At 38.6% G+C, this 11,289-nt stretch overlaps 1 protein-coding gene across 7 annotated transcripts in view; it reads right to left on the bottom strand.

The window, feature by feature from the left end:
• The window catches only part of htr4 (5-hydroxytryptamine receptor 4), an 85,855-nt gene extending 74,857 nt beyond the window's left edge, over positions 1-10,998 (bottom strand). For all 7 annotated transcript variants that reach the window (XR_003051972.1, XR_003051971.1, XR_003051973.1 and 4 more), the window contains exon 1: positions 9,987-10,998. The gene's annotated coding sequence lies outside the window, so the exon portion shown is untranslated. The remainder of the gene's footprint in view (positions 1-9,986) is intronic.
• Positions 10,999-11,289: the final 291 nt, after the last annotated feature.

Consider the following 11,289-nt stretch of genomic DNA (forward strand, 5'->3'; position numbering starts at 1 on the left):
AGTACTTTACATGTATCATCTCAGTTTCCTCCCATGTTTCCAATTTCCACCCCTTCTTTTTCGAGGTCTAATATAAAAAAAAAACTTTACTGCAGTTCTATCACTGTTAGAATTACTGTCCTCTGATTTAATTTGAGTATGAGAAGAAATGTTACATCGTTCATCTTTTTTTGGTTGTTGTCAATTCTCACGATTCTTGATAAAATTGAATTTCAGAATTTGTCTACTCGAATTATTTTTCAGTCTTTACTTTAAGCATTTCAAAGCTTAAAGATTCAAATCTGTAAATCCAGGGGCCAACGCATTAACCAAATGGAGGAAATGTAAATGTTGATGTAAATAGGCAGCAGTCTGGAGACTGCAGCAGTATGTAAATGTGTGCCTGCAGAATGAAATCAGACAAAGCACTTTTATTGTCCAACTTAGGGCGATACCTAAATCAGGAATATTAAAAACATAGATAACTGATAGCTCCAGAGATAGGCTGGAGCATAAAACTGTTCCTTCTTTCCTGGGAGTTGTTTTTTTTTTTTTTTTTACAGAATGATGTAACCTAATATTAGTAACTGGTAAATTTACCATATTTTACATCTGAGAGCAAATTCTTCAAATGTAGCAGTGACTCCTGTGACCCACCTGCAGGTGCTGAACTATTTTAAAACCTGTTCCCTCTTCAGGACCCAGCACCTCATGCGGATCAGCACTGTATTTGATTGGGTTCCTCCCCAAGCTCTACTCTCTCTTTTTAGCTGAAGTATTTTTCCTTAAATTGTGATTTAAGGACAAAAGGAAATTGTAACCAATCCCAGTGGTTTCATAGTATTTTTCTTTTTTAGGTCCTAGCTATGAAGGCCAATATAATTATTTCAAGAATGAAAATGCACTTCATTCAAAAAGGCTCAAACACTTCACTTTAGCGTTGAACATTGTTGGAACAAAACACAAGCACAGTGAAGAGCCATGAAGTGTAGCCCCGTAGTCCAGCTTGAAAAAAGTAAAGAGTGATTTTTACAGAAGGTGAAGGCAGACTCCAGCAGCCTGCAGACTGAATGTATAAATAATAAAGAGCTGCATTTAATTCATTTAATTTAATTTAATTTAATGCATTTTGGAACCTCTGCTGATGCTCCTATTTTGGAGTGACTTAGAAACAAGAAGTACAGGCAGAACTAGCCGAGAATTAGATCTCTGTACGAGTCATGTACAGAAATTTCTTTATCTAAAATATAAGTAGAATTTTTAAGTAATGTTGTTATAATCAGCAGTTTCTTCACCTTTTTTTTGACAACTTAGGATTTTAGAATCACTAAAACAAGTTCTTGTTTATATATTCATGTAAAAGCAGCAGGAAGCAGAAAAGAAAAAAACACTTTACAGTGTCACACCATCTTCCAATTAAACACCAGCTTGTGTTTATTAACAATCATGTCAAATTTCAACCCTGTCATCACATTGTGAAGAAATGTGATGATGCAGTTTATTAAACAAATGTGCACTAAAATAAAAGTTGGCCTGAAGTGACCTCAAAGGAAGGCCCTTGGTCCTGGCATAGCTACTTCCTAAAAAAAAAGCATGACCTGCGATTGCTGTAGTCGACAATGTGTTTTGGCCAAAACCAGGTGCCTTTTCATTTGGTACCTCTCCTGTTTGGTTTCTGTCACTGGAGGAAATTAAATCGCCAGGTGTCAAAAAAAATAATAGAATTTGAATGCAGACTTCAAAGTGAAACATTTTATTTTTGATAAAAATTAAATTAAACTTTTCAAAGTAGAATATATATTTTAATAAAATCACCATACAAATCACTTTTGAAGTAATAAACAAATGATACCATCGCTTAAATCTTTTTGTTGTTGTTGTTTTGTTTTGGGGTTTTTTCAGTTATGATTACATGTATTGTTTGAGGTTGATTGTGCTGCACAAGACAAACACTGTTTTGGAACGTTTTATTTCTTCTGACTGTTGTGCTAAAGCTTTTCATTTAGATTATTTTTTCAGAAGTTTTAGGTATTAAAGGTTTTAGGATTTTCAAAATCATGGGGTGAGTTTTTCTCTGTAACATCCTGAATATTGGTTTGGATCTGGTTATTTGTTTGTTTCCCTAATATTACTCTTCTGTATTTAGGTAAAAAGAAAAAATCAACAGCCTAAAATTACATTTTTCCATTACTGTTGCAGCAGCAGTGCAAACCTCAGTCCAAACTATGAACCAATCTACAGCTGCAGTTCTACTACATTCTGACACTGTCATAAAAAAATATATTGTTTGTCTTTTGTTTGTTTGTTTGTTTTTTTATTATTATTTTCAAGCTGAATGGAAATGAATGGAATTATCTTTTCTGCCATCTGGGCTGAAATACCAAAAAACAGACACACTTTCATTCGCTATCAACTGCCCGCCCCATCTCTCTGCTGTCTCCCTCGTCTCTCCATCTCTAACTGCTGTTGCCTCCTTTGTAGCCTTTTCTGTTTTAAGCCAGCTGGTTCACAGTGGCCGTTTATTATCCACCAGCATTATGATCCTTTTATAGCTAAAATTAAAAGGTCATCATCAAGCCCCAGATGACGAACGGCAGGTGCCGTTCACATTGCAGGCTGAGCCGGATAGTTACAGAATGTAAGGAAGAAAAGCTGTCATTGTTGAAGGCAAACTCTGATCACGACTCATTCATTCAGCTTTCTCCAAAACAAAAGCTAACCAATCAGGTATATTTACCTTCTCACGTAAGATGGCCACTAAAGACAATGATGTAATTACCACAGACTCAAGACCTTCAGGGGGGCGCTATAGCAGATCATCTGCCTCCACCTAACTCTACCCGCAGCCTCTTCTGCTTTCACACTAACTTTCTCCAAGTCTTCCTTTACAACTTCAGCAAACTTCCTCAGAGGTCTTCCCCTTCTCCTCCTTGGAGAAGAATTAAAATCCTACTACATAATCACCATCATTCCTCAGTACACGTCCAAACCATCGACCTCGACCTCGCCTTTCTAACTTTATCTCCAAACTGCTTCACCTTAACTGTCCGTCTGATCTAATCCTGTCCATTCTGGTACATACATCATAGCAGGTCTCACTACAGTCTTATAAACCTTCCCTTTCAACTCCCAGTCTCCTGCTGTTCTTCTGTCACAGATCAACTCCTTTGCATCAGATGTCTGTTTCATGCCCAACAACAACTAAGAGTGGGAAATCCTCATTAGAAATACATTGGTATCAGTTTACTGTGTCTGCTAATGTTGGCTGTTAATTCCCAGAGCTCTCATGTCCTCGGAAAGGGATTTTATTTGTTTCCCTGAGCCTTTTACTAATTTAACCATCGTTGTCTTGAAAGGCGCTCTGCTCCTTCCTCACTCAGCCTCCTGAGAAGACACTGACTGATTTTAGCCTCTCCCTGTTTATCTGAAGTGGCGTTCAGAGGCAGCTCTGACAGCGGGTCAAGAACTGGAGCTAATTACCTCCATTCAGTGGTTGTGATGTGCAGACGGCTTTTCAACAGATTGGAGAGATTTCCACCGTGTTCCCATTCTGCTACTGATACATTCCCAAACATGTCTCCTGCTGTGACATTGCATTGTTTTGTTAGGATAATTTTTTTGTGTGTGTTTGTGTTTCTTCATGCCTATGTATGTTTAGTAAAATGATCGGTCAAGACAATTTTCAGATAATCAATGACACTATGGTGTCTGTAAAGTTAAAAAAACATATATAATCAATTCTTTATTGGAGCCACATGGTGAGAGTGGTTAGCACTTGTGCCTCACGGAAAGAGGATCATGATTACGGAAATGTTACAGTACTGGTCATATGTCCCATGAGTGTTGAATAAATTGTCAGGTAGTAGTTTTTTTTTTTTTGTCCACAAATACACATTGTCTCATTTACTAGCAGCATTTGTTGACATTTATATGGAATGTAACGTTGACATTTTTAAAACAAATTAAATGGCAAATGACGAATAAATTACAATTTTGCTATTGGTTCAGTCCTAGTTGCTGGATTCTACTGACAGTCTGTGTCTGTCTCTATTGAAGAAAATTAAAACACTGCACACACCAGAGAGTTGACATTTATAATCTGAAATGTAATAACACACCTATAACTTCTTTGGGGGGGGGACTGCCAAAGTCAATTGTCTGTCCCTTCATATATTACATTTACACACGGCTGATGTTGCAACTTCTCAAAACCATGTTTAAGGCACGCATTTTCAAGTTCATGATTAATTAACACAATAGAGTTAATCAGTGGAAATGAATGAATGAAACATAATGATATTTGATTCTGTCATAAATGTGATGTGAATTACCCAACGGTTAATTTTAGTTTTATTGCATTTTGAGGAAGTTTTGCAGCTTTGTAAGAGGAACTGAGTCAGATAAGAAGTGTCGTTTTGGCTCTGGCCTCAGTTAGCCTCTTGTTCTCAGATGATGAGCAGTTTGTTGGTTTTACTGGCGTGTGAAGCCGGTATAGCTGCCTCACACTTTCTCACGCAAACTTGCATTTGAGTAACAAATCTGGTGTCAAATGAGTTAATAAGAATTTGGTTGTTACTATCTCAAAGTACATGTTAGAAAGTTTAGTGTGCCAAGTACATTTGTAAATGGGAGTGTGAGAGGACATAAATGAGTCTGACGAGGGAGAGAAATTCTCTTATATTGGGTGTGTCTGCATCGAAAGCTCTGATAGGACGACAGCAGCCGTCATTTAGCACTAGCTCCAGGCTAAAAACCCATTAACAGAAACACTTTTGCTTCTAATTACTAATAATTCATAAGCATAATTAATCACTACTAAAAACAAAACCTTGTTTGTTCTCTGCTTTCTTTCCATAAACAGTTGCAATTTAAATAACTTTTTTTGAAACCCAACCTAACAAAGCAAGGTCCCAGAGTTCACTGAAACTCAATAAATGCTTTAGAATCACATGAATAAATAAAGAAATTAAAAACAAATTGAAAGCAGTAGAGACATCACTGAGAAGTCAACAGTGAAAAGTTAACTTTAAAAAAAGAATCTGCAGCCTTAGTGAGTAGACAGTTTATGTAAGGGCATACAGGCACCAACTACCAAGAACAAATTAAGCCACATCTCCAACCTTCAATAAAACAATAATATATTTGTTGCCAAACTCGATTCAAACACAACTTCCACAATTAACCAAAACATATGGCCAGACTCTGGGACAAACGTTGGCCCCAAAACAGGACAAGTTGAGCTTAAGAGTCTGAAAAATAATACTGTCTGTCCACTGGAATGTAGTCTTGGCATTAATAAATATTTTAATAAAAAATGGAAATAAGCAATTTACCCACTACTTTTTGTTACTCTCGCAGCCCACACACTGTGTGAACACTACACAAGGAAAGGGATAATACACACACTTTCTCCTGCTCAAACAAAGAAAATTAACACAACGGCAAGGTGCATAACAAAATGGAAATAATGACAACTCACTTAATCCTTGAATGTGAGAGTGAATCTGAATAATAAAACACTGCAGACATGTTCCAATGGGAAAGGACGAAAGCTACTTTCCACATGAAAAACAAAATAAAATATTGCAAATTAACCAATGGAATTTCTTCTCAATGTATGATAAAGATATGCTGCCTATACTCAATGCAAAAGTCCAGTCAGCATTGAATAGTTTCACAGGCAAGATTAACATAAAGTTGCAGAGGGTTTACCAATACCAGTATACACTTTACCAATAGCAAAATGTATATTATTAATGTGTACAGGGACATTTTAAAACTGAGTGCAGAAGACATCAAAACATGATCGAGATAACTAACTTGTTGAAAAAGAATGTACTACTTATCTTACCACTAGGGGGCAGACTCCAGTACAGTGTTATAGACTGTACTGAGGGATGCTAAATGCACAAATCCAAACACCAGATTGAAAAACTGGGAATCTAACCGGCAAACTAGTTTTTCCCTTGACCATTAGAATTTGACAATATATATTGGTATACCTTGTAGCGATTAATATATTTTATATTATAAAACTAGTGTTACTTAGTGTGAGTGGTGTCCAGCCTGTTACTGTCAGCACAGTACGTCCCGACTGCTCCTGTTTGTACCATGTGCCTCAGTGCCCATATGTAGCCACAGTCATCAATATCACATCCCTGACATGTGGCTTATTGACAGTTCTATACAAACATAACGTGTTCTCTGGTTCTAAATATAGTCCATACTACAAAGGACATGTGATTGCAAAAGCTACATAACATAGTATACAGCTCAGTGATCATGATGAAGTACATTAAAAAAAACAAAAAACACCAGTTCAAAGACAGAACGCATTAGTCATCAGACGCCCCCGACTTTGGAATCACACTGTTTTGTTGTGCTGAACTGAGGCTTTGAAAGAAAACTACTCCCTGGCAGTGAAGTTCCTGCGGCCCAATAAAGTGCTGCCTGTGCAGTGGGGAGTCGAAGTAAACAAGAGAGATGAGCAGCTCTTAAACCAAAGAGAGCATTTATCTTTTTTTGTCTCTCAGAAAAAGTAAGAACACACACCTCTTAGACCACCACCTGCAACAGGTGGGCCGACGGCGTACAGACGGAAATGCAGCTGTGTGGTATTTATGGATCTATGGGTGAAACTCAGCTCTGATCATAGATGGTACATAAGAAAGGAACAACACTATCCAGTTGCAAATGTGAAGTAAGTCTGGAAGTATGTTGAAAGGAAATCTTTTGGAGGCTAATATATACAGGTCTCCAGTTTCCTGTTACATACGTAGGTCAATGAAAATGTTCTTTAGAGTCTTTTTTTTAATCAAACAGCTTCAATATTCTAACTGTCCAATGCATCTACTCCCATAGACAAGCAGATTAATAAACAAATAAGACCAATGCCAGGAATCCACCTTAGGATGAAACAGCATGGAGAAAGTGACATAATGTCCTCCCTGTCACCTCCTCCGGCTCCTCCCAGGGACTCCCGAGGCAATCAAAGTCCAAACAAGATTAATGGTCTCTCCCAGTGATCTCTGCTTCTCCCCCTGGAGTCTCCTCCAGTGTGACAAATTTGATAGAATGTCAAAATTAATGACAAATTTCTTATTAAAGATGCCATTAGCCTTTTCTTTTTGGGTTCCAAAGGCCTCATGCATGATTGTCCTCTAAACCCAAAAACTAGTTTTAAAAACATTTTAAACTATCAACTTAACACGATGGCTGGTTATAAACATGTTGTCTTATAGGGATAGATGTAAACAGAAAAAAATATAACTTGACATTCAAAGCTAGTGGGGGAAAGACTTATTCTGCCACCCTGAAGGTCAGCTAGTCACGTGTCCATTCCTACGGCAAAAATGCAGTTAAAATAAAGAGACTGTGGAAACAGATTTTGCACAATCCTTAAGTATATTAAACTACTGTATGTTGATAATTTTGGACAGTCCCTGGTGCCTTGGATTAGACATAACACACAACAAAGCTTCATGCTGTAGGTCAATATGAAGACAACAACTGCAATATGTGCTACTGGATGAGTGTATCTCAGCGTAGGAGAGTGGGCGGAGAAATCCACATCCTCAACTTGACTCAGGAAACAAGAGCTGCTGCTGATGATGATAATGATAATGATCAGCTACTTCACTGCATCTCATCCTAAACACTCCTAAACATCCTCCTATCGTCACGCTCCTTCTGTACATGCTCTAAGTGTAGATATTAGGACGTGGATGTTGCAAAAGCAAAAAAAAAAGCTTAATTGGATTAAACATATTTGATTCTCTTCTCTTCTTTTTAAAGGAGAAGGAAGGGATTTGTTTGGAGCAGGCCCGACGCCCACACTTGTGCACAACTTGTGATTTGCATTCGACTGTAAAACAGCAACTAGAGCTCGCTGGCTGCGCTCCAGGCTTCCAATCTCACATGGTCATTCAACTGCAGGCTCTCCAGGGTGAGCAGGAGTGGCTGTGTGTGTGTGTGTGTGTGTGTGTGTTGGACAGACACCGCTGTGAGCCTCTGATCTTCATATCATTCCGTGTGTGTGCGCACGCACACTCTCCCTGCACTTTTCATCAACACATGTTCACTAACGCCATGTCAGATCCATAAATGTTGCAACGTTAATGCACTGCAACAGGATTCAGTTGCAAATAAATACAGTTTAAATGAATGGAAAAAGACGCCAGGGAGCAAAATGGAAATGTGTATAAAAAATGTATGCGTGAGTGACAGGATATTTATGCAGAGAGACAATCACAGGGTACAGTGATAATCCAATACGCCACCATGCAGACAACATCACAAATGGATTCGCTTATGTGTAGTCATCTACAGGATCCATTTCCTATGCAAAGCATACCACAAGTCACTCTGTGAGAGCAGGGACCACCAGCCTTTTATACATTAAAATAAAATCACTTCAAGCAGCATGCTTCTTCTTGCCACCGAGCATAATCCCGCACACATGACTTGGCAGAGGTTTTTATGATAAATACCCCTTTATGACGCAAACCTCCAGCAATTCTACATGCTGGCTCTGGGACTGGCATTAAGAGGGCACACGTGGTGGCCTCACCCTGAGGCTGGAGTATGGACTATGATGAGATCAAACCCTCAACCTTGTCTTGGAAGATAACACTCCTCCATCCCTCATCCACAGTACACTCAAGATAAGAAAAAAAAAAGAAAAAGATAATGCCTACACATGGCAAAACTAAAAATAAAAACTATTTTAAAAAAAATTAAAATCACCCTCCATTTCGAAGGAATAGGAGCGGTATTCCACTTTTCATATTGCAGTAAGCGCAGTATCATCACAGTCATTCTAGAGGATCGCCTGCAGAGTGTCTGAACACATGGAAAATCCCCATTAAGAGCGGATCAATGAGAAGCATAGATTTCAACACATAGAGGTTGAATGATATTTTTTGAAACATTCAATTGAAAAAAAAATCATTACAATTACAAATAAAATATACAATTTAAATGAGATCGAATTTAAGTTCAAAGATCTAAAATAACAACTGTACGATTGGCATAAATTCAGTCTAGGCGTCTAAATAAAAAATACATCTGAGATCCAGCAGGTTACTGCAGACACACAACTTACAGACATTCCATCACATCAAAACACAAATTACTTGTGAATCCCCGGACCACGCTGCACAGAGATTTCTTCTCATTTTAGTGATTCATTTTCTCATCAGTTCAATCAGGTGATGCAATTTGGTACAGCAGTTGTCAAATTATTTCACACCCAGTACACACTCACACACTGTTGATCTCTGTGGCTTTTACCCAGCCTCCCGCTCTCACCTCTTATGTCAGCTGCAAACGCAGGGTTTTACCCTGGACACGACTCTAATCCATCATATAGTCAACGTACTGTGAAAAAGAATCCTTCACACTCACACACCTGTATGTTGAATAGTTTTTCACCAACCTGAACCCTTTTTTACAAACGTTTGGACCGTGACCTGATTTACCTGCAGTTATAAACTGCTTTTTTAATATGAATTATAACAAATTGTCTACTTATACTACTGTGTCAGTGTCTCTTTGCAAACATATTCTTCAAATGGTCGAATAAGTAGAACAATATTAAAACAGTAAATTGACTCGTTTTTTTCTTGACTTAAATTGTAACTATCAACGTCATGATTCTTAATAAGGAATCATATTAAGTGTATTTATTTCAACACGTGAGCCACAAAGATGAAATTAAAAAAAAAAGAAAATTACATTTTCTAAGAATTGTTCTTTGCTCCGTTTATTTAACACAAATAAAATTATCTCTAAAAATGAACCGTTCAACTCAAAGAATCTACTTTTGAAATCCCTGCCATCGTTTCCATTCATTTTGACGAACTGAAATGCACGTGTGAAAACCAGAGACTCCAAATCACACATCCCTTCCTTCGTTTATCATATAGATAATTTCCACACACCAAAATAAAGCGACACACTAACACTAAAAGTGATGAACCGAAAGGACAGGAGTGAGGAGAACTCACCATCTCTCTGTTGAAACGCCGGCTGCTTCTGCCACTGCCGCTGAACGCATGTCACGACACTAAATCCTCCATGAGCCAAAACGAAAAAGGTTTCTTATAATATGTATTGCTCCGAACTGAGCGCGACACTTGTCACACTAACGAAACTGAAATGCAAAGTAGAGAGAGAAAACGACAGTAACTGCGGCGGCTGGAGGTGAACTGTGGCCGGAAAGAAACAGCAGAGCGACGCGGATGTGGAGAAGAAAGACGCGTCTGTGCGTAAAAGACGCAGAAGAAGGAAGAGCCAGGAGGAGAGCGCACAGTGACCGACGAGGACGCACTGTTGGAGAGCGAGGGGGGGAGAGAGAGAGAGAGAGAAAGAGGGAGAGCGCTCCGGTTTGGACGTACTGTGGAAAGTCGCTGTTCACCGTGGACACGGGAACAAATCTGTGTGAAAAAACTCACAGGTGCAATTAGTCAAATCAGTGATGGTCCAGTTCCATTTAGCTGCCCCGATTAAACCCTGCAGTTATCAGTCAAGCTGCTGGATCTCTTGAATATGATCTTCTAATTATTGCTGTATTCAACGTAGAAGTCAACGTTTTGTGTGGAACCTACAAATGTAGATGTCTGAGTCGACAATCATTGGTACTAGTTCTGGTACTGAATCCAAACAAGGCCCACCAACATCCATTGAGTGGAGGCTGTACTTTTGTCAGGAAACATTTCTTTTTTCTCACCTTTCTGACACTGCATCTGAACTACGAACTACGAACATAGATAATATTGATGAAGATATTAAAACTCAAGCTCCAACATTTTACAGTTAAATAGGTTTAAAATGATGCAACGCACACCTTTTTAAATGAACAGTCCATTTACCTCAAAGTTCATGCATTAAAGCAAAGGTCAGTGGAGGAGTCGAGTCATTAGACAGGACTTTGTTTCAACCCAAGACGTGTTGTCAAAAATAACAAGAAAAGTCCTTTTTTCCACATTTGGTAAAAACATCCCCCACACATTCCTGCAGGTCGTGCTCTGGGTGTTTTAAGTTGAACTCTAACAGCTTTTAGATCACAGGAAATGAAAAACTACTCCATCAAAACATCTCTGGATTTTTCAACTCCAAGTCTATTACAAATGTAACTAAAGGGAGAAATAATCACAGAACCTGTGTGGCAGTATGGGTGGAACATAATAGACTATCTGGCCAAGGACACGGGGAACCAGAGAGGAACAGTACAGCACAGGTGGTGCACATGAAGAGAACCAGGGGAGAACAAGAGGGTGTAATGGAGGCAGGGGGAGGTAAATTACAAGA

This window comes from Cynoglossus semilaevis, chromosome 15 (genome assembly GCF_000523025.1).
Source record: "Cynoglossus semilaevis isolate Cse_v1.0 chromosome 15, Cse_v1.0, whole genome shotgun sequence".
Taxonomy (NCBI): Eukaryota; Metazoa; Chordata; class Actinopteri; order Pleuronectiformes; family Cynoglossidae; genus Cynoglossus; species Cynoglossus semilaevis.